At 42.3% G+C, this 23,544-nt stretch overlaps 1 protein-coding gene across 2 annotated transcripts in view; it reads left to right on the top strand.

The window, feature by feature from the left end:
• The window catches only part of HPCAL1 (hippocalcin like 1), a 342,211-nt gene that overhangs the window by 24,571 nt on the left and 294,096 nt on the right, over positions 1-23,544 (top strand). The window lies entirely within an intron of this gene.

Below are 23,544 nucleotides of genomic sequence, written 5' to 3'. Positions count from 1 at the left end.
GGCTGGTGCTCAGTAATTCGGAGGGCGTCAAACCAATGCGCAACCCCCCCCCCCCCAAACAAACTGGTTGGGTCAGTCAGGCGACATATTCCTCCCCCCCCAAACAACCCCCCCACCTCCTTCTTCTTCCTGTTGAGAGTCGGGGAGTCTTGGATGACTGTGTCGCTATCCTCCTCCAGCCGCTGTGTCTTCTGCCTCTTCCTGGCCACTGGGCAGTAAGATCGCTTCTCTTTTCAGCCAATCAGGAAAGGGTTCCGACAACCCTCTTCCTGATTGGCTGAGAGGAGAGTCAGTATGACAATAGCGAATATTCATTCGCTATTGTCACACAACTGGGTGAGCTCGGGGTGCAGTGCTCTGCGTCCCGAGCCCACCCCTTTTCTGAAGCCCATTAGAGCCTCTGGCTCTAATTGCGTGCTTCAGAAAAAAAATCCCCTTTTTGGAATCCATGCATCCGGCGCCCTGCATGTAGATTAGGGGGCTGGACGCATGGATGGGGGGGCGGCGCCCCTGCGCCCTCAATGGATGGGCTGCCTCGGATTTGATGTCACAACTTCCCAGCAGTCTTCCTACTCTGTCCCCTGTCTCAGAAATGTTAGTTTTAACTATTTTTTTTTTTCTGGCAGATCTTCAGTTTGCCCTGTCTAGTTCTGCACAGCTTATGTCTGAGCTCCTCTCAGCTGGACCCATGCCTCCATTAACTTCAGTGGAAACCCATCTGTTGGTGTATAATGCTTTGCTGGGCTTTCCGTTGAGGTGATAGAGGTCACAGCAAACGTGTGGGTGCAGCTTTGGCAGAGGCTCTGCGGCACCGGATGGGCCATAAAGAGAAGCACTCCTAATGGCATAATAGCAGGTTGTTTTCTGATGAAGAGGAATACTGATCTGATCTATATTGGTGATATTCTTGGAGAAAGTTTTTATGTCTTACTAGCCCGTCTGGTGACACAGGGGCTAAGTGTGAGGTGAGAGGCTAATGAGACTGGGTGGAGGATTACCAGCACATTGAAGAGCACTGAATGTTTATATCTTGTGCATGCTTCACCATAATTTGCACCTGTGGACTGCTCTCCTCGATATCATCTTCATAATCCATATTTGATAGCGCTGCACTTTTTGTTTCGTCTGACGAAACGCGTAGGGCGGGTCCATTGCATCATAGCGTCACTTCCGGTTTCAGGACTCCACCGCCGTGGAACATGAAGCTTCCCGGCGTTCGCTACTGATCCGAGGCAGCTCTCACAGTGAGTGGATGCTACGTATTTTCTAGCTATTGTTGATCCAATACTTCATGGGGCTCCCCTCTTTCTTTTTCCATATGGAAACACGCCAACTGGTGCCTTGTTGACCGTGGAGGGGGACCCTCGGAGACGCACATTGGCCTGACTTCTATATGCTGCAGGTTGTATATACAGTGCGACACCTAGTGGTCACACAGGTGACTGCAGCTGCCATCTTACCTTAAGGGATTTTTTTTCCCCTGGTTTTCTCACCACTTTTATCACTAAATGTTCTTTATTGGCATGTTATACTCACACAAGTAACAGAGCCAGGATTATTATCCAACACACGATTTATTCTACTTCTGCACTGTATTTATTTATCACTAAAATAAATTCACTTGTCTATGTCATTAATTTTAATTTATTGCACTTCAGCACTTTTTGGTTGAACCTACCACATATTAGGAGATTTAATCGGTTCCATTTGAATCTACCCAAATACACAGCATATATTTATTTATTTTACCTCTTTTATGGTTTTATGGGCTACACCCCTTTTATTTATGAATTGATTGCATTTAATTGCACCTTAATATTTATTGCACAAAGGTAGCGCCGTTTTCAACCCTTTCTTGCACTTTACCTATATCTTGACCCCTTGGGGTTTGGTTGTTGGCTGCTTACACCTGATAGCCATTCACGCTTCACCGCACACTCCATAGCGCTGGTCACTTTTTGCTTTTACCCAAAAGTAGTGTCTGTACTATTTTGGCGACTTCAGGGCGATTTTCAATCGACATCTGTGCATGAACCTGTACAGATGTCTGTCAAATCGCCCCCAAAGTCGCACTGATATGTGAGTTTGAAATTGTGCACGTTCAGCTGAATGATTTCAAACCCACCCTCGGTGTGAACTGCTGCCGTTGCCGGCAATAGGCTCTAATTTGACATGCGATTCGACATGTCAACAGGGCTTCATGTTCCATGAAAGATACCCTGAAACAGATTGCAAAATGCAGTGCGCTTGCCAGAATCGCATTGCATGGGTGTTTACACCCATGCAATGCGATTGGGTGGGGGGAAAAAAAGTTGTGGGGGGAAAAAAAAGGGTCCTACAACATTTTGGTGCAAATTTGATGCAATTTGAGCCATACAAAATATATGGCTCAAATTGTATCGCACAGACATCACGTGATATGCACAGGAATGCAATGCTTATTGATGTAAATAACATGCGGTGTTCAGCATGCACCAGTGTGAACCCAGGCTCTGTTCCATGAACAACACCATGAAACAGAATCCAGGCTTAAAAAAAGCAATTGAATAAAAAACATCAAACACCAGTTAGCAGTGTTTTTTGGCATTTATCAGTGTTTTACAGCTGAAAAACGCCACACAAAACCCACAGGTTTTTTTTTTTTTTTACAGCCAGAAACTGCCCCTGCTAAAAACTGCTGATAACAGCCTATGTGTGCATGGACACAAGGGATAACATGCTGGGGAGTTTATTGGCTGTAGAAAAAAACATCGGACTCCAAAAACAGCAGCTGTACAAATGTCCAGTGTGCATGAGGCCTTAAAATCAGTATTTATTTGCTAAAAATTACTTGGAACCCCCAAACAATATATTCTCTGAAAGCAGAAGCCTGGAGAATAAAATACTGATTTTTGCAATTTTTTTTTTTTTTTTTTATATAGCACAATATTAACACAACAATTATCAAACACAACTTTTCAATACACTTAAGAGCCCATTCACACTGCCGCGACTTGTCAGCCTGACAAGTCGCGGTCCATTGAGTAGTACAGGACCCGTTCTAATAAGAGCGACACAAGTCGCTCCGACTTCGAAAAAGGGTCCTGTACTACTTTGGGGCGACCTCGGAGCGACTTGCATAGACTTCCATTATGTGAAGTCCCTGCAAGTCGCGTCGCGGTGCACGTGACTTCACAGGTCGCCCCCCGAAGTCTTGTCGCCTCAGTGTGAACCGGCTCTTAATGCTTTTTCGTGCACACAAACACAATGTAATACCCAATTTTTTGGTAAAATATAAAAAATGTTACGCTGGCTAAATGGATATGAAGCATCTGAAGATGTAAAATTTTGCACATTCATGAAATCGCGACATACTACGGTACCGAATAAAAATAAATTAACTATATCTCAAAAGGTCATGGTTTAAAAGCCTTTATAGCTTACCAGTTTAAAGTTAAACATGAGGTGTGGCACTATAATTATTGCTGTCACTCTGATGTTTCGAGACGATACCTTACGTGTGGTGCAGTCATCGTTTACATAGGTGTTCGCTACCTACATGCAAGCTTTGTAAAAGGGAACGGGCATCTGTATAGTGATCAGGCCGCTTTTACTGGAAAGCCACTCGCCAGCTGAAAAAGATTATACTAGGATCATAGCTATAACTGTTTCAAGATAGATAGATAGAGAGATATAGATAGATAGAGAGATAGATATCTCTCTATCTATCATAATGTATGCAGTATCTCACAGAAGTGAGTACACCCCTGACATTTTGGTAAATAGTTTATTCTTTATTTTCATGTGACAACACTGACAAAATGACACTTTGCTACAATGTAAAGTAGTGAGTGTACAGCTTGTATAACAGTGTAAATTTGCTGTCCCCTCAAAATAACGCAACACACAGCCACAGCACTGACAATGCTGACCCCCTACCCTTTCAACCTCTGCAGCAATGCTGCCTGCACTCATACGTCTATTTCACAAAGACAACCTTTGGTTATGACACTGAGCATGTGCACTCAACTTCTTTTGTTGACCATGGCGAGGCCTGTTCTGAGTGGAACCTGTCCTGTTAAACCGCTGTAGGGTCTTGGCCACCGTGCTGCAGCTCAGTTTCAGGGTCTTGGCAATCTTATTATAGCTAGCCTAGGGCATCTTTATGAAGATCAACAATTCTTTTATTTAGATCCTCAGAGAATTCTTTGCCATGAGGTGCCATGTTGAACTTCCAGTGACCAGTATGAGAGAGAGTGATAACACCAAATTTAATACAGCTGCTCCACATTCACACCTGAGACCTTGTAACACTAACGAGTCACATGACATCGGGGAGGGAAAATCGTTAATTGGGCACCATGTGGACATTTATACTTGGGGATGTACCCACTTTTGTTGCCAGCGGTTTAGACATTAATGCCTATGTGAGTTATTTTGAGGGTGCAGTAAATTTACACTGTTATACAAGTTGTACACTCACTACTTTACTTTTAAAAAAGTGCCATTTCTTCAGAGTTGTCACATGAAAAGATATAATTTACAAAAACATGAAGGTTGTACTCACTTTTGTGAGATACTTTGTGTGTGTGTATTTAAAGCATACTTGTGCTCTCCCCTCATTTAAAGCAGTAGTAAACTGGCTAAGGGCCAGTTTACACCACATGCAGTCCAGTGCATTTTTTTTTTCTGCATCAAGAACGCATGGATAGTAGTTTATATGGTTTCCAATGGCATAGTTCACACCAGTGCAGTCAGTTCCAAGTGTGTTACAGTTCCAGGAAAGAAAAGTAGAACATGCTGCATTTTTCCTGTACTGGAATGCGGTAACGCGCATCAAAAATTCACCAGACCCCAGTACAGTGGAAAAAAACACGAAAAAGGAGAAAAAAAAGCATATGGAATGCATCAAGAAGCACAATGAAAAACGCTTTAAAAACGTGCATGCAGAAACGTATGTAGTGGACCTGAAGTGCGTTTTTGTGGTGTGAACAACCCTAAAAGGGGGAAAAAATGGTGGCCCCTGCATATTTATGCCATAATGTGCTAGTATTCACAAAACTTACCTCTTTAAAATGAAGCCCTCCAATGGCATGCTGTCACTGCTGCCCGGGCTTCCATCCTCACCCGGACTTTCGTATGGGTCCAGGGGCTTCAGGATGTGCACGGGAGTGACCTGGCACTCTACATTCTATGGTACACGGTGTGCCCTGAATAAGGAGCGTCACTGTGTGTGTGCGGGTGATGCCATTGGCTATTGCTGTTGTGAATATCCCCTAAATGGTGCACGCTTAGGACATATACATTGGTACATACTACAGGTAAGCCTGATTGCAAGGTTACCTGTAGGTACAACTTCACATACAGGGTTAACTACTGTTTAATAAGTTAAATATACTGGCTATGGTAAGATTTTCACGCTCGGTTATCTGAAATTTAACTTCAATGAAGGTAGTTCAGGCCTCTTAGCATGTTGTCCATGGAAAATCTTCCCTGAGCTGGCAGCATTGTGTTTGTTTTTCGTCACTGTGGTTTGGCATCTTTTTCCTGGTGTTTTATGCCAGCTCAAAGATGATGCAGCTCTGTTCCACTCCTTAATACAACATTGTAATGATGGGCAAAAAAATATGAAAAAAAAACAGACTAGTCTGCAACAGTCCTCCATAAAGGCATTGGTCATATCACCTGTGTGTGCAGGCAGAGTAGACCATTGCATAAAAATGAACTCCTTTTGTGCATGTACATGTTTTCGGTAGATGCAAAGCGAGCGAGACTTTATTTTATTTTATTTTTTTCCAATTTTTAGTTTAGCGAGCATCTCCACTTTAATTGGTCTGTGGTTACTTTTTTTAAGCTGAACCTGGAACGAAAATGCTGTATTACAGTGGGGTTGATTTGCTAAAACTGGAGAGTGCAAAATCTGTTGCAGCTGTGAATGGTATCCAATGAAGGCTCCTTTCACACTAGTGCCATTTGGGAGTCGAATTGTGAGACGACCCCCCCCCCCCCCCAAGTCGCAGGACATGTGAAATTCAATGTATTTCTATGATAACCAGTACTACTGACAATACAGAAGTCGCTGCAACTTTAGAAAAGGTTACTGCACCCTTTTGATCCAGCTTTTGAGGCGACTTTGGTACAAAGAATGTAAAGTCAGATCAAAGTCGCATAAAAGTCCTGACTTTTTGCAGACGCATTAATGTAAAAGCAGCCTAACTTCAGCTTGTTCAATTTGTTTTACCTAAAGAACCTGGAAGGTGGTTGGTTTCTATGCAGAGCTGCACCAGATGTTGCACACTCCAGTTTTACCCCCAAAGAGTTGTGTCCCAGTTAGCAAGGATGTAAAGTCCCTCCATACGAAACCTAATTCTGCATGCTGGGAGCTCCCTAAAGTAGGGTACACACTGTACGAGAATCGTAAGAAAAATTCTGTACGAGGCAGGATTGTTTGATTTTCGAAAACGCCACTTTCGTAATCTGACTTTCCAAAGGGAAATATGTTAACCCCTTCCCGCCCCCCCCCCCCCCCCCCCCACCATATGCAACATGTACGCTCACAGAAGTGGGTCTTTTTCTGTGGGGCCGCATATGTGTATTCCTTTGTGTTGAAAGCGCACCGCATAGCGCGCTACCAACACAGACGCCAGGCTCCCAAGAAAATCCACTGTTTCATCACATTGGATTTGTTTTGTGGACTCAATATACAGTGCCTTGCGAAAGTATTCGGCCCCCTTGAACTTTTCGACCTTTTGCCACATTTCAGGCCTCAAACATAAAGATAGAAAACTGTAATTTTTTGTGAAGAATCAACAAGTGGGACACAATCATGAAGTGGAATGAAATTTATTGGATATTTCAAACTTTGTTAACAAATAAAAAAACTGAAAAATTGGGCGTGCAAAATTATTCAGCCCCTTTACTTTCAGTGCAGCAAACTCTCTCCAGAAGTTCAGTGAGGATCTCTGAATGATCCAATGTTGACCTAAATGACTAATGAATCCACCTGTGTGTAATCAAGTCTCCGTATAAATGCACCTGCACTGTGATATTCTCAGAGGTCCGTTTAAAGCGCAGAGAGCATCATGAAGAACAAGGAACACCAGGCAGGTCCGAGATACTGTTGTTGTAGAAGTTTAAAGCCGGATTTGGATACAAAAAGATTTCCCAAGCTTTAAACATCCCAAGGAGCACTGTGCAAGCGATAATATTGAAATGGAAGGAGTTTTAGACCACTGCAAATCTACGAAGACCTGGCCGTCCCTCTAAACTTTCAGCTCATACAAGTAGAAGACTGATCAGAGATGCAGCCAAGAGGCCAATGATCACTCTAGATGAACTGCAGAGATCTACAGCTGAGGTGGGAGACTCTGTCCATAGGACAACAATCAGTTGTATACTGCACAAATCTGGCCTTTATGGAAGAGTGGCAAGAAGAAAGCCATTTCTTAAAGATATCCATAAAAACCGGAACACACCATCCCCACTGTCAAACATGGTGGTGGCAGCATCATGGTTTGGGCCTGCTATTCTTCAGCAGGGACAGGGAAGATGGTTAAAATTGATGGGAAGATGGATGGAGCCAAAGACAGGACCATTCTGGAAGAAAACCTGATGGAGTCTGCAAAAGACCTGAGACTGGGACTTGTCTTCCAACAAGACAATGATCCAAAACATAAAGCAAAATCTACAATGGAATGGTTCACAAATAAACATATCCAGGTGTTAGAATGGCCAAGTCAAAGTCCAGACCTGAATCCAATCGAGAATCTGTGGAAAGGACCCAAATACAAGTACTGAAAAACCGTTTCGGCTTCAAGTGGAATGAAACAGCAGTGAGATACTTGGGGACATATATACCGGCAAAATTAATACGGGTCTATGATCTCAATTTCTTGCCTCTGATAGTAACGACCAAGAGACTCCTAGAACAATGGCATGGAGGGATGCAGTCATGGTTCGGTAAATGTAATTTGTTGAAGATGATCGTATTACCAAAATTTCTTTATATCTTTTTCGAGCATTGCCAGTTAAGATACCAAATAGATTCTTCAAGGCGATACATTCTTTATTCGTAAGGTATATCTGGTCTCACAAAAAGCACGTATAGCACGGGGAATCCTGAATCTACCAAAAAAAAAAACTGGGGGCTTAGCATTTCCAGATATACGAGCATATTATCAAGCTACACATGTAAGCAGAATCTTGGAGTGGTGGCGGCATTCGGAGTCTAAATTATGGGTAGAACTGGAACAAGCACAAACAGAGGTGAACTTGAAAAGAGCTATATGGTGCTACCGAGATTTACCTAAAAATTTAAAACAACATTTAATAATCGGAAATACACTACGTATTTGTACGAGACCAAACATATACTCTAAATTGACAACGGATAGATCCCCTTTATTTCCAATATTGGGCAATCCCCAGTTCCCCCCGGGACTAGATAATAGACAGTTTACAATATTAAGGGAAAAAGAACAGGAACAGGCTTCATCATTCCTAATACAAAAAAAGTGGCCCTCAGTGACCAAATTGATGGACGGGGAGGGACCATATAATATGCCCTTTTGGCAAGCAATTCAACTACACCACTACCTAGTTTCCATATCGAAACCAGAGGACTTTGATAGAGTGCTAACGAGATTTGAGCAGGTTTGCGTAAAACCAGGGAATCTACTACGCACTCTATCAATCGCATATGGTCTACTGACGAACCCAGAAGATCAACCGGAATTACCTTGGGTGAGAAAGTGGGAGACAGACTTGAATTGTGTCTTAACAAATGAACAGATCCAGAGGATATTGAGGTTTATCTTTGGGCCATCTACTGTAGATGTACCAGAACACAGGAGATGAACTACAAGCTTATAACAAGATGGTACATCACGCCCAAGAAATTACACAGTTGGTACCCAAATGAATCTAATTTATGTTGATGTGGAAAAGAAGTGGGCACACTGTATCATATCTTCTGGACCTGTTCTAAGATAAAAACATACTGGGCAGGAGTGAAATCTATAGTTCAGAAATTTGTGGAATATGAAATAGAGGTGGTGACCTTTTTTTTGCTAAATATATCGGACATACCAGCAAATAAATATGAAAGATCGGCGATTCCCCACCTGATAAATGCGGCTAAGGCATGCATTCCGGGCCTTTGGAAAAAAACACAACCTCCCTCGGTAGCCGATTGGATACACAGGATAGAGGATAATAGGAGATTGGAAGAATTAATTGCCACGGCACAAAATAGGCAAGAAAAATATGGGAAAATTTGGGAAATATGGAATCATTTTATATGCTCTGAAGAAGGGAAACAATATATGGCAAAATAAAATAAGGGAATAACAAGAAGAGAGAGGTGACTCCTCCATCTCTGTTCGCAAGATTATAATTTTATTTTTTGTTTTGTTGTTGGGGAGAGGGTGGGAAGGGAGGGAAGGAAAGGAAAAAGAAGGGAATTTAAGGAAATGGCAAAAAGAGATGTTATATTATACATTAGGATGGAAAAGTATGCGATATCAGAAAAGTTATGTATAATTTTATAAATTCCTGAATAAAAAGATAATATTTGAAGAGAATCTGTGGAAAGTTATGTATAATTTTATAAATTCCTGAATAAAAAGATAATATTTGAAGAGAATCTGTGGAAAGAACTGAAAACTGCTGTTCACAAACGCTCTCCATCCAACCTCACTGAGCTCGAGCTGTTTTGCAAGGAGGAATGGGCAAAAATTTCAGTCTCTCGATGTGCAAAACTGATAGAGACATACCCCAAGCGACTTACAGCTGTAATCGCAGCAAAAGGTGGCGCTACAAAGCTATTAACTTAAGGGGGCTGAATAATTTTGCACGCCCAATTTTTTAGTTTTTTTATTTGTTAAAGATTGAAATATCCAATAAATTTTGTTCCACTTCATGATTGTGTCCCACTTGTTGTTGATTCTTCACAAAAAATTACAGTTTTATATCTTTGAAGCCTGAAATGTGGCAAAAGGTCGAAAAGTTCAAGGGGACCGAATACTTTTGCTAGGCACTGTATTAGATTCTTTCCAGTTTGTCACTGATTGTAATAACTGTTAGCACGGCCAAAAAAAACTTATACAGAATCAATATATTGCCCGAAATTTCAACCCATCAGTTGTCTACTTGAATCTCATTTAGTTATTATTGGAGAATCGATCATTAGAAGGTTAACTCTGTTTTCCTGTTATTATCCCTCAAACGATATGAACAATTGGCACCTGCCATGACTGCCCGTTTTGGTTTAAATATATTTAGATCTAGCCATCGCTGTGGGTTGCAGACTGACCCATTTGCACAAAATAAGATTTGGGGGACCTCATATACTCATGTATGGCAGCATTACTTTTCAAACCTATTTTAAAACATTCATTCGTTATTTGAAGGCCGCAAGAGTAGGAACACATTTCTCTTTGGCACAATTTTCCCATTACCAGTTGTTAGTGATTGATAGTATGAGGATGTCACCAATGACAGTCTAGCTAAAGTTTTCCATCATTTTAATTTTTCTTACGTCTGATAATTGCAGGACGGTTCACATCAGTTCGTATTGTGGACCAGTACTATTCTAGCCTTTTGGTAATCTTTCAATTGCCTGTCCTTATATCCTATTTGATTTGGTGTCCTTGGAATAACAAATAAGGTTTTTCTTTACTCCTTTTTTTCTCTGGTTGTTAAACACATTTGGTCATGGAGAAGTAAATGTATAACTTGTGTCAGTCTCTTAAACTCCCTTCTGATCTGTTGGAGATACTGGGCTTGCCATTTTCCGTAATGGGAGAAGTTTTCAAATTGTGCCGACTGGACCGCTGGGAATAACTTTACTCTCGGTCACAAACAGATTGCTTGTCCCTTGATAGGGCTGATGATGCCCATTACATTTGGCTTTTCTTATTCAGCCCAGCAGTAAGTATTGTTCCACATTGTGCAGCTGTATCTGGAAAGTAAAGCTAGTGTGCAATTAATCTGCTGTGTGACTTTGAATTACCTTGCCTGTTCTCCTGTGGGAGTAGCTAAGAGCCACCTGGTGCACTTGCAATATTATCGCCAAAGTGTACTTGATAATAACACGTGCCCTAAAATGTTTTGTGTGTGTGTGTGTATATATATATATATATATATATATATATATATATATATAATATATATATATTTGTGTGTGTATGTATATGCAGGGCCTTGCAAAAGTATTCACCTCCTTGACTTTTTACCTATTTTTTTTTACATTACAGCCTTAAGGTTCAATGTTTTGTTAATCTGAATCTTATGTGATGGATCAAAACACAATAGTCTAAGTTGGTGAAATGAGAAAAATATATAAATAAAACTATTTTTTAGAAATAGAAAACAGAAAATTGGCATGCGCGTATGTATTCACCACCTTTTTGATATGAAGCCCATAAAAAGCTCTGGTGCAACCAATTACCTTCAGAAGTCACCTAATTAGTGAAATGATGTCCCCCTGTGTGCAATCTAGGTGTCACATTATCTGTCATTACATGTACACACCTTTTTTTGAAAGGCTCCAGAGGCTGCAACACCTAAGCAAGAGGCACCACTAACCAAACACTGCCATGAAGACCAAGGAACTCTCCAAACAAGTAAGGGGCAATGTTGTTGAGAAGTCAGGGTTAGGTTAAAAAAAATATCCAAATCTTTGATGATCCCCAGGAGCACCATAAAATCCATCATAACCAAATGGAAAGAACATGGCACAACAGCAAACCTGCCAAGAGACGGCTGCCCACCAAAACTCACGCCCGGGCAGGGAGGACATTAATCATAGAGGCAGCACAGAGACCTAAGGTAACCCTGGAGGAGCTGCAGAGTTCCACAGCAGAGACTCTGGTATCTATACATAGGACGACAATAAGCCATATGCTACATAGAGTTGGGCTTTATGGTAGAGTGGCCAGAAGAAAGCCATTACTTTCAGCAAAAAACAAAATGGCATGTTTTTGAGTTTGCTTAAAGGGGGGGATGTTTTTCAGCATTCTTGAGCAAAACCTGTACCACTCTGTGCGTGATTTGAGGCTAGGATGGCGGTTCACTTTCCAGCAGGACAATGACCCCAAACACACTGCTAAAGCAACACTTGAGTGGTTTGAGGGGAAACATGTAAATGTGTTGGAATGGCGTAGTCAAAGCCCAGACCTCAATCCAATAGAAATCTGTGGTCAGACTTAAAGATTGCTGTTTACAAGTGCAAACCATTAAACTTGAAGGAGCTGGAGCTGTTTTGCAAGGAGGAATGGGCAAAAATCCCAGTGGTAAGATGTGGCAAGTTCATAGAGACTTATCCAAAGCGACTTGGAGCTGTGATTGCCGCAGAAGGTGGCTCTACAAAGTATTGACTTTAGGGGGGTGAATAGTTATGCACATTGACTTTTTCTGTTACTTTGTCCTATTTGTTGTTTGAAGATTTTTTTTTTTATTGCGAAGCAAAGTTGTGGGCATGTTCTGTAAATTAAATGATGCAAATCCTCAAACAATCCATGTTAATTCCAGGTTGTGAGGCAACAAAACACGAAAAATGTCAAGGGGGTGAATACTTTTGCAAGGCACAACCTGGATTAGTCACAGGAGAGGATGCAGGTAATGCAGGAGCCCAGGCTTATGTAGAAGTCCCAGATCCACCGCATTCCCTTGGGAAAAGAGCAGAGTTTACTGGCTCCCCGGGGCACAGAGGACGAACATACAGCCCAGGCTGCTGTCCCGCTCCATCCACTCGAACAGCTCCACTGCATCCAGCTCCTGCTGAGAGCAATGACAGTCCCCCCATTCTGTTGGTGGGAGGCTTCCGGGGGTGGCACAGGCTGCTGGTTCCCTTACCTCCTACCGCTGACCTCTTCCTCACTGTGTAGGTGGGCTCCAAGGGGAGGAAGACCAGCTTGGTGGCGATGCAGTTACGGCATGCAGCAGAAGAGCAAACACGGCTCCCTGCTCGGGCATTGGGGAGGAGGGGGACAGCGGCCGCCAGAGAAGAGGAGCCCGGCACCCCGACTATGCCACTCACACGGGGCAGGACATTGCAATCCTGCACGGCCTGCTGCTTGCTTTCCAGGAAAACCACGGAGACCGGGGAGGGAGGGGGGGGTGGAGAGAAGAATCAGCTGGCCAGTGCCCAGAGCTGCATGTCTGGCACGGCGGGCAATAATAGTTGGTGAGTGGGCTGGTAGAAGTGGATTCTGGTCACCATGGCGACCTGGCGCCTGGGGTTTGTTGAGCCCTGTATTATCTCTCTCGTCGACCACAAAATATGCAGCTCTGTTTGACCAGTTTTGTCATGCACATGCTTTAGGTGCAAAGCCAGATTCAAATTTGTAGATTTCTGTGTAACCTGCCCTGCTCACTGGCTAGTAAATGATCCGTGTGATTCAGTGGTGGTCTGTTGGGGGTACGTTCACAGTTCACGTCTATCTGCTTAGAGCACTGGGACAGGCTTAGGCGGTGCAAAGCAACCACACCTGCTTTAGGAAAAAAACAGTTTGGCAACAGAATCTGTCTCTTGCAGGTCTGTAATTTGTTTTCAAAGCTACAGATATTCTTTAAATAGCAGATGTTTTTTACCCTTTTATATTGATGCTAATTCAGGTACTTGTTTTGTGGAAAAATAGGTGAATCGATCCAGTAGTATAGCACAAACTGCCATTATATTATTTTGCTATTTATTCCAAAACTCCAAAGCTGTATAGATTTTTTATTTATTTTTTCACAGATCTTTTATACTGCCAACACCTTTGCTGCAGGCAGATCATGCTAATACGAGTGAGAAGTGTGTTTCCATAGATATTGGAACTGATGAATTTGTAGCCAGTGGAGCTCCACTGAAAGCGTTCCATGTACTTTTCATTTCATGCTGCTTCCTTACCTGTGGCCGGCTGGAGTATTATTATATCAGGCGGTTGAAAGATCATATATATATATATATATATATATATATATATATATATATATATATATATATATATATATAGCTGTGTGTGAGATGGTAGGATTCACTGTGAGCTAGGGCTGGGCGATAAATCGATTTAATCGGTTTATCGATTTTTTTTAGTTAGAAACGTTTTTTTTTTTGGAAACTCGAGTTTTTTTGTATAATACTTTTTTCTCCCTTGCAGCCGAACTCTGCACCGCCGCGCCTGGATGTGACATCAGCTGCGGGGCAGGCGGTGCGCCTGTACAGGCCGGGGGTGCGGCGCGCTGTGATAGGTAAAGTCTCCCTGGCCTGGATGTGACGTCAGCTGCCGGGAGAGGAAGCGGGCGGTGCGCCTGTACAGACGCACCGCCCGCTTCCTCTCTCGGCAGCTGACGTCACATCCAGGCCGGGGAGACTTTACCTATCACAGCGCGCCGCAGCCCCGGCCTGTACAGGCGCACCGCCCGCCCCGCAGCTGACGTCACATCCAGGTGCGGTGGTGGGGAGTTCGGTGGCTAGTAGGTGGCGCCGCTGTATATATATTGTTTACAACAGAAATACTGCTGGGGCCATGTCAGTGGACAGTTCTCCTCATAGCCTTTCCTGATCTGCTGGCACTTCTCCTTGTCTTCCTTAGTGTCATCCATTATTACCGGGAATGGACTTTTATATAAAAGACTGAACGTTCTAGATTTTGTTTTATTGGGAGCCGGAACCAAAGGATTGTTTATTGGAACACGAGGACCGCATGGGTTCTGCTCTGCTTTGTACATACAGAATTTATTAAATGACTTTGGACTAAAAAAAAAAAAAAAAAAAAAAAGATACTGCTGGGGCTGCCATTTGCTGGGGAGTCATGTGGAAAGATGGAGTGCTGAGCCAGGAGGGGGCCCCCAGGTGGAGGGGGGTGCTGCCTCTGGCTGGCTGTGTGGTTGAGGTGTGTGTTCCTTCGCCACAGTCAGTACTAGTTGCTGGCATTCCTAAAGCTAGTGAAGCGCAAGCACCCCAGTGAGCTGTACTGTGAGCAACCATTCCCCTTAGAAACAAGGATCAGAGGTAGTGGGGCATCTGTACGTTTAAAGCTCTATAGGCAGACAAAGGGAAAGAAGCAGCCAGGCACAGGACCCAGCTAGTTTCCAGAGATTCCAGGAGGGATTACACCCCTTGCTTTAGGAGGACTGTGAGATTCTGTATTTAGAGACTGTGGGGTGAGAAGGAGTGGAAATACAGTTGATGCAGTGTATGTGACGATTTACTGTTAAAGAGACAGCGCCACATAAGAGAGGTTTCTCTTGGGTAGTCTAAGGATTACCTAAAGAGACAGGGTCCTCAATGTATAAAGTTAATGGATTATTGGCAACCTGGACGTTTCCCATATCCCATCAAAGTTTAAATCCCCCAATAAAAATAAAAACAATTACATTGACTGTTTTCTGACTGCTGTTGACTGTTACAAATGCTGGTTGCTTGGCTGCCGGGCTGGAATGCCACCCGCCTGGCTGCAGACACAAGGTGAACCTTTTTTTAACCACTTTACCACCGGAGGATTTTGCGATTCGGCGCTGTGCGACTTCAACTGACAATTGCGCGGCCGTGCGACGCCGTACCCAAACAAAATTTACGTCCTTTTTTTCCCACAAACAGAGCTTTCTTTTGGTGGTATTTGATCACCTGTGCGATTTTTACTTTTTGCGCTATAAACAAAAAAAGAGCGTTTATTTTGAAAAAATAACAATATTTTTAACATTTTTTTTATATGAAATTCCCCCCAAAAAAGATGTAAAAACCAATTTTGAAAAAAAATTTTGGCCAATTTGTTTTCTGCTACCTATGTTTGGTAAAAAAAATCGCAATAAGCGTATTTTGATTGGTTTGCGCAAAAGTTATTGCGTTTACTAACAAAGGGAAAGATTTCTGTCATTTTTTGGTGTTTTTTTTTTTTAATGCGTAATGGCGGCGATCTGCGATTTTTTTTTTTTTTTTTTTTTTTTTTTGTGGGACTGCGACATTGGGGCGGACAGATCGGACCCTTGACTGACATTTTTGACACTTTTGGGGGTACCAGTGACATTACTGCAGTAATCAGTGCTATAAATATGCACTGTTACTGTAAAAATGACACTGGCAGGGAAGGGGTTAATTTTATTGGAGAGGGAGGGGTTAATGTATGCCTGGTGCTTACTGACGTGTAGGGGGGGAGGTGACTGAGTGAGTCATGGACAGATCGGATGTCCAGCTATGCTGAACACTCCGATCTGTCACTCCCTGTCACTATGGAGATCCGTCCGCTTGTGTTTACACAGGCGGGCGGATCTCCACACTAGATCCCCGGCGATCGGGGCAGAGCAGCGGCGATCGCCGCTGCTCCTCCCCTGGCCCGACTCCCGCTGTGAATGAAATCAGCGGGAGCGAGCCTCCGGCGGCGCGCAAGCGCCGCCCAGAAGGGGGAGTGTCTGACGACGTTAATACTACGTCGTCAGACGATAACGAGCCACTCTGCCGCAGTAGTATTACTGTGAGCAGACGTAAAGTGGTTAAAACTAGTAGCCCTCAAGGGGGTAGCGCTACAAACCTATTTAAAAAAATGCAAAGCATATATGCCTCATTTTCAACTGTGTTCTATGGGGCCATGTGACAGGCAAGGTCCCTCCTCTTTTTCCTTAGCATTGGTTTCGGGTGGTCTAATGTCTAGTAGTCTATTGTTTTGGGATTCTACGCATTTTAACTCTTGAGGAGTTAAAATAGCAAAAAAGTTGCACTTTTGACACTATATCTGATCTCTGAAGTCATTTTTTAAGTGCATTGGAAAAAAAATCGAAAATCTAATCGAAACTCGAATTTTTCTTTAAAAATCGAAGATTTTTTTTTTAGGCAAAATCGCCCAGCCCTACTGTGAGCTTTATTTATGAAACCATTTCTAAAGAAGTCAATTCTTGTTGCCGGTACCAACTAATCAGTCTAGATTTAAAGGCAAATCAAGGAATTTGGTTATGGGCAAGAAGAGCAACTCTTATGTAGTAGGGCCCATGTAATTATTAACAAGTGCAAAAAGGATTACAACCTAGATGGACTGACTGTGTGGTGTTCTTAAAACTAACTTGTACTGTTATGGAAAGGTAATGGGTTCACTTCTGCTATTTTAGCCAGTGGAACTAGGTAACAAAGCTACAGTATCTCAGAGAAGTGAGTACACCCCTCACATTTTTGTAAATAGTTTATTCTCTTTTCATGTGACAACACTGAAGTAATGACACTTTGCTACAATGTAAAGTAGTGAGTGTACAGCTTATATAACAGCGTAAATTTGCTGTCCCCTCAAAATAACTCAACACACAGCCATTAATGTCTAAACTGCTGGCAACAAAAGCGAGTACACCCCTAAGTGAAAATGTCCAAATTGGGCCCAATTAGCCATTTTCCCTCCCCGGTGTCATGTGACTCATTAGTGCTACAAGGTCTCAGGTGTGAATTGGGAGCAGGTGTGTTTTGGTGTTATTGCTCTCACTCTCTCATACTGGTCACTGGAAGTTTAACATGGTACCTTAATGGCAAAGAACTCTGAGCATCTGAAAAAAGAATTGTTGCTCTTCGTAAAGATGGCCTAGGCTATAGGAGATTGGCAAGACCCTGAAACTGAGCTGCAGCACGGTGGCCAAGACCATATAGCGGTGGAAAAGGACACAGAACAGACCTTGACTTGGTCAACCAAAGAAGTAGAGTGCACATGCTCAGCGTCATGTCCAGAGGTTGTCTTTGGCAAATACGTATATATATATATATATATATATATATATATATATATATATATATATATATATATATATATATATATATATATATATATATATATATATATATATATATATATATATAAATATTTTTTTTTTTAAATAGAATTGTAATATATTTTACTTTTTAGTTATCATGAATATTAAATGAATAGTAGGAATTTAAAAAATACAATCCAGTAATCTAAAATAAGTAATTTAATAAAATTCACCCAAATTGGACATAGAAAATAAAATACTTCTAATTAAAAAACTTATAGATGCTGCACAATACAGTAATTGAAAAGAAAAAAAAAACAGGGAAAATATAAAATGGCAAAGACTAAGAGCACAGTTTGTTGGCCGACCGATCGGCCATCTTTTGTCCAGTGTTGTTTGTTGGTTAAAATGTGCTCTAGACTTGCACTGGACTTTTGTTGGCCAACAAAAACCAACTTCAGAAGTGATGTCATGTGATGGTTGACTTTCCGTGTGTTTTTTCTTTGAGCATGCCCAGTCTTGCTCATCTGATTTTTGTCTGCTGAAATCTGTACTGACTTAGGAACAATTGGCCGTTCTGTTGTTGGCCAACAAAAATTTTATAGCATGCACACCAGATTTTTTTTGGCCGAAAATTCGCAGTTGGTTGTCGGAAGCATCATACTAACAAGCCGACAATCGGCTGATCGGACGTTGGCCGACAATTTACGGCCAACAATCTGTGCGTGTGTACGGGGCTTAAAATAGAAGCATAAAACAAGACAGGGTACGCAGGCTAATAGTAATTTACTGCTAACAACAAACCTTTAGGTGTTTCAAAGCTTGTCATCAAAGTAAAACAGCAGCTTCCAGTCAACGATACCTCATCACATAATGGGACAACTGGAAATCCAACAGGCTAACGTGTTTCAAGGACTTGCCTCTTCCTTAGAGTCAGAACTCTGGGGAGAGGCACGTCCTCAAAACACGTTAGCCTGGACTGGAAGCTGCTGTTTTTTCTTTGATAGCTTAAAAGGTTTGATACACCTGTCAGTTTGTGTGTAGTGTATTTATTTACCACAGTTTTATTAAAAGATGTCTTGGAATAATGCAGGAGGCCAGTGCGCCATCTGTCTAGTTTATTTCAAACAGTGTATCCACTGGCTTCCCTAGTTGTAAGAGGGCAGCAAGGTGAGGCAGGTCTAGTGAAGCCAGCAGGGAAAAATATAGGCAACAGTTTGGGGCCCCAGAGATTGTGGGGTTGATTTACTAAAACTGGAGAGACTGAAAAATTTTGTGCGGCTGTGCATATTGGCAAATCGGCTTCTAACTTCAGGTTGTTTAAGATAAAAGCCTTCTGTGTGCATCAGCCCCCCTAACACTTTCCTGAGGTCTCTCCAGCTCCAGGGATGTTGTAGGAATCTCTTGGCTGTCCAGCACCCCCCCCCCATTTAGGACACCATTGGCTCCTGCTGCTGTCAGTCAAAGTCAGGCAGCCAATGAGAATAGAAAGAGGGTGGGACCACAGCTCCATGTCTGAATGTAACAGATGGAGCTGTGACTTGGCTCAGGTGCCCCCAAGCTGCAGCTTGCTCTAGAGGCACCCAACAGGTGGGAGAGGCCAGGAGCAGCAAAGAGGGACCCGAGAAGAAGAGGATCCAGGCTGCCCTGTGCAAAACCACTACACAGAGGAGGATAGTATGACATATTTGCTTTTTTTTTTTTTAATTAAAAATAAGACTTTACAATCACTTTAAACTTTAACCAAAAACCATGGAAGCTGATTTGGTTTAATGCAGAGTTGCACCAGATTTTGCATTCTCCAGTTTAAGTAATTCAACCCCTGTGTTTTCTATTTTGCAATAAAAAAAATGAACTACCCAACAGCAGAATTGGCAAAAGCCTGGGCCTCGTTTCAGTTTCATATCGCTTTAATTACAAAGTTACTGTGCAATACAGCAGTTACTAATAAAGTACTACCCAACAGAAATTCTGCCAGAAAACCGTTCTTTTGTCTGTTTCTCTGTAAATATATTTCAACTTAAAGCCGAGTTCCGGCCTCAAATACCTTTTTTAACTAAAAATACCCCTATAATACTAATCCATCACCCTTTACAGAACCGCTATTCTCATACTTACAAGGTGTACAGTATTGGATTTTAGTCAAAATCTTACTTTTAAAAACGCCGTCTGGGTGTAGGCATCTGAAGCCGCAGTGTAATCTGCTGTGTCCTTCTTCCTGATTTCAGGAAGTGTTCTGGGAGTTTTCCAGATTCCACCCTCCTGGGAGTGATGACAAACAGCTCCCAGGATGCAATGCAAAGACGGAAGTGATGTCGGTGGCCGTGGCCACAGAGGGGGGAGAAGGAGTAAGTACAATAAAAAATGCCCTGAAAATAAGGTAAGGGACCTCCGAAAAAAAATGCCCAATTGTTGATCAGCATAGTGAGCACTCCAGGAATCACTAAAGTTGCAAATTAGGCCAGAACTCCACTTTAAATGTAAAATTATTGTGCAAAAAGTAAAACTAATGCCCTGTACACACTATCAGATTATCTGAAGACTTTTGTCTTCAGATTTACCTTTTCTATGTAGTGCAAGGGCCTGCCAGATTGCAAACAATTTGAAAGTGTTTAGGTTTGACCTCATATTATATGGTTTTGGTAAGTCTGCAGACAAAAGTCTTCAGATAATCTGATAGTGTGTACAGGGCATAAAACGAACAACCAACAAAATGGCAAAGGGACTGCCCTGACCTCTATTCTGTTATGTAAACTTATTTTAAGTTTGAAGTTTCAACTTTATAGTTCACTGTAATATTGAAATATAATGCAAAAGTGTCACAACCAGCCAATTAAATTATAGTGCAAAAGTGTCACAACCAGCCAATTTTAACATAGAAGACTGCACTGTGCTTCTGCTTTCTATTTAAATAAAAGTGGCAGAGAGATAATGGTTCCTCTTCTCGTCAAGAATAGGAGATGCTAAACTGAATACTCTCACTCTCTGTACTGGTGCTTGGGGCAGAAAAAAATCTGCATCCAATCTGTGCGAGCAATGGAAAACATTCTTTGTTCATGCGCCAGTACTCAAGGGGATTGTCGCTTCTGCCGATAGGCTGTTCAGAGAAATAAATCTCCAGCTGTTGGGTAGCTGCAGTTATTGTGACACTGCTATAGGCTGGGGTGCATTCATGTAAAATTTCTTCAAACATATCAGATAGCGAGGGAGTGTGTTCCTTTTCACTTGTATGCAACCATTTCTCTGGTACACTTTCCTCTTATCTGCATCTCCAAACTCCTTCACCAGATGCTTCCATCACCTCCATTTGTGCCTGTATCCTTTCCCGTGCAAGCTGCTTTTTCCCTGCATTAAAATAATGTTCTTTAAACTGAGGATCTAAAACTGTTGCAATGCAGTACAGAGGGTTGGACTCGGTGTCTTGAAACCAGTTGTTAAAGCGGAGGACAGTCAGGGCTAGTACATTCCACAATGGCTAGCCTCTGATCTGTCCCGGTTCACACTTACCTTTTAGAAGAAATACTCACTTATAAAATTTCTTCCACAGCGTTTCCATCTCTCTTGTGGGCAGCTGAAGCCGGCGCGATCCTCTTCGGCGTCCTCTTCCGTGTTTTCTTCTCCCAGAATGCGCCTGCATCGGCCCAGAAGCTGTTTAGAAGGGAATGCGGCGTCGCCCCAGAAGTGACGAGTGGGGCCGGTGCCGTCGCATTGATTCCTGGGAGCGATGACGTTCAGCTCCCAGGAATCATCGCAAGACAGGAAGTGACGGCGGAGCCTCGGCGCTGAGGGAGGAAGTGAAGAATATGTGAGTATATTCGATCTCCAATTACAAGGTAAGTATAAAAAAAAAAAAAAAAAAAACATACCTAACTATCCAATTCCTTTTCAGGTTAAGGAGACCAAGAGGACGGGCACAAAAAAAAAAAGGTCGATTTTGTGCCCGGAACTCCGCTTTAACAGACTCCAGTAGAGGTTTTAGCCATTTTTACGCCATGGTCTGTTTCTGGCTCTTTTCGTAGCATACACTTCAGTGCAGCAATCAAGGGAATAACTTTAGAAATGGAAGCATTAGCTGAGCTTTTTTTTTGTTAACTGTTCAAATAGAGCTAGAAGAGACAAACTATTTTTTCAACTAACAACCACTGATCTGTGCTCAATGTTGCTGGCAGCTCGTAATCTGCAATGTACGCAGCTAAAACATGCTTTCGTTCGAGAAGTAGGTGCTGTTCCAACGAGTGGCTACATCTTTCTGCAGTCGTTTTGGTGGCATTCTAAACTGTAACTGCAAGGCTTGTAATCTGGAATAAGCAAGCAGAGAATGCCTAAAGTGACCCACAATTGTTCTTCCTTTTAAAACTATATCTGATATGGTGCGCTGACTCTGCAATCCCTCATTCGCAGCCAACTGTAGCGTATGTGCCATGCACGGTATGCTTTTAAGTTCACTGTCCTCCATAGCCTTTGCCATGTTCCGTGCATTATCTCGGACAATCAGATGCACTTTAGACTTCTCAATGTGCCAAGTGTCGAGCATGGTTTTTAAAGAATCAGATATTGCTGCTGCAGTGTGTGATCCAACAAACTCACGTGTGTTAAGTAGGTTGTTTAGCAATTGAAATTTGGCATCTATCCACTGCCCTGTCAGGCTAAGCATGCTCGTTGGACTGACATCTGAACTCCAAATGTCAGTAGCATAACTGAGAGCTGGGATGTCGCTAGTCAAGAGCTCATGAATGTGTTTTGCAACGCTGTCAGACAATTCCGGTAGACAGATATCTGCAAAGTAGCGTCTGCTTGGTATTGTGTAACGCGACTCAATATGTTGCATGAGCCTACAGAATCCAATGTTCTCTACAACAGAGAATTGCTGGTCGTCTAACTCAATAAATTCAATAATTTTATCTGTAATGCCATCTGCTGTGGGACTGTCACTTGTACATTTTGTAGCCTTTTTTGAAGATTTTGGCCACAGATGGTGTTGAACTTGATGTGCTGGATGTGCTTGGGGTACTTTTTGAAAGCTGTGTTTTCTTGCATTCTGGATGATGTGTTTTCAGGTGGTGTATCAAACCTGTTGCCCAAAAATGGCTTGGCACTGTACCCCCTCTTGAAATTTCAGCTAAGCAAAGACTGCAGATTGCAAATTTGTTGTCTTTATTAGAAGCATTAAAATATTTCCACACTGCAGACATGGTCCACCTTTGCTGATAGCACAGAAGAATAGCATAGACTGAGCTATAGTGGGAGTGAAATCTGAGGACTAAAAAATCTATTTTCAAACAAAACCCAAGGCAACCTAACCAATCATCATTGTATAACAATGCAGCTATTTTGCCATGCAAGTTAAGTTATGTCTGCAGTGCAGTGCATCTTTTACAAAAGAAAGAATAAATAAAAATACATTGATTGATTGCATGCTATTTAGAAAGATGGATTTAGTATGGTACTAGTAGAACTGCTACTATTATACTAACAGAGCAGGGTATTTTAAAATGCACTACCCTTTTGTTAGTATAGTATAAAAAAACATACTGCTGAATGTCTCTTTCTAAATAGCATCCAATCAATCAATCAATGTTGTATTTGTATTTTATTTCTAGTAGTTTTCAGTTGGATGTCAGTGTATTGTTAACTTTTAGGAGAGAGCAATTGGAAAGATCTCCAGTGGCAATGCTCACTGGCGAATAGTAGTAGTAGTAGCTACACAGGAGGGGCGGAGCCCACACTCCAAAGCAGCTTTGTATGCACCCGTCTCCGGTGGTGAACTTACTCCCAAGTCCCAACTGCAGGGAATGTGCAGGCCGGCCGCACCGCAAGTGACATCACCCAGTGGCGCGGACACTGTGCATGCGTAAT

This window comes from Pelophylax lessonae (genome assembly GCF_965119305.1).
Source record: "Pelophylax lessonae genome assembly, chromosome: 3".
Taxonomy (NCBI): domain Eukaryota; kingdom Metazoa; phylum Chordata; class Amphibia; order Anura; family Ranidae; genus Pelophylax; species Pelophylax lessonae.
Note: the sequence above shows the minus strand (reverse complement) of the source record. Positions and strands in the feature narration are given on the sequence as shown.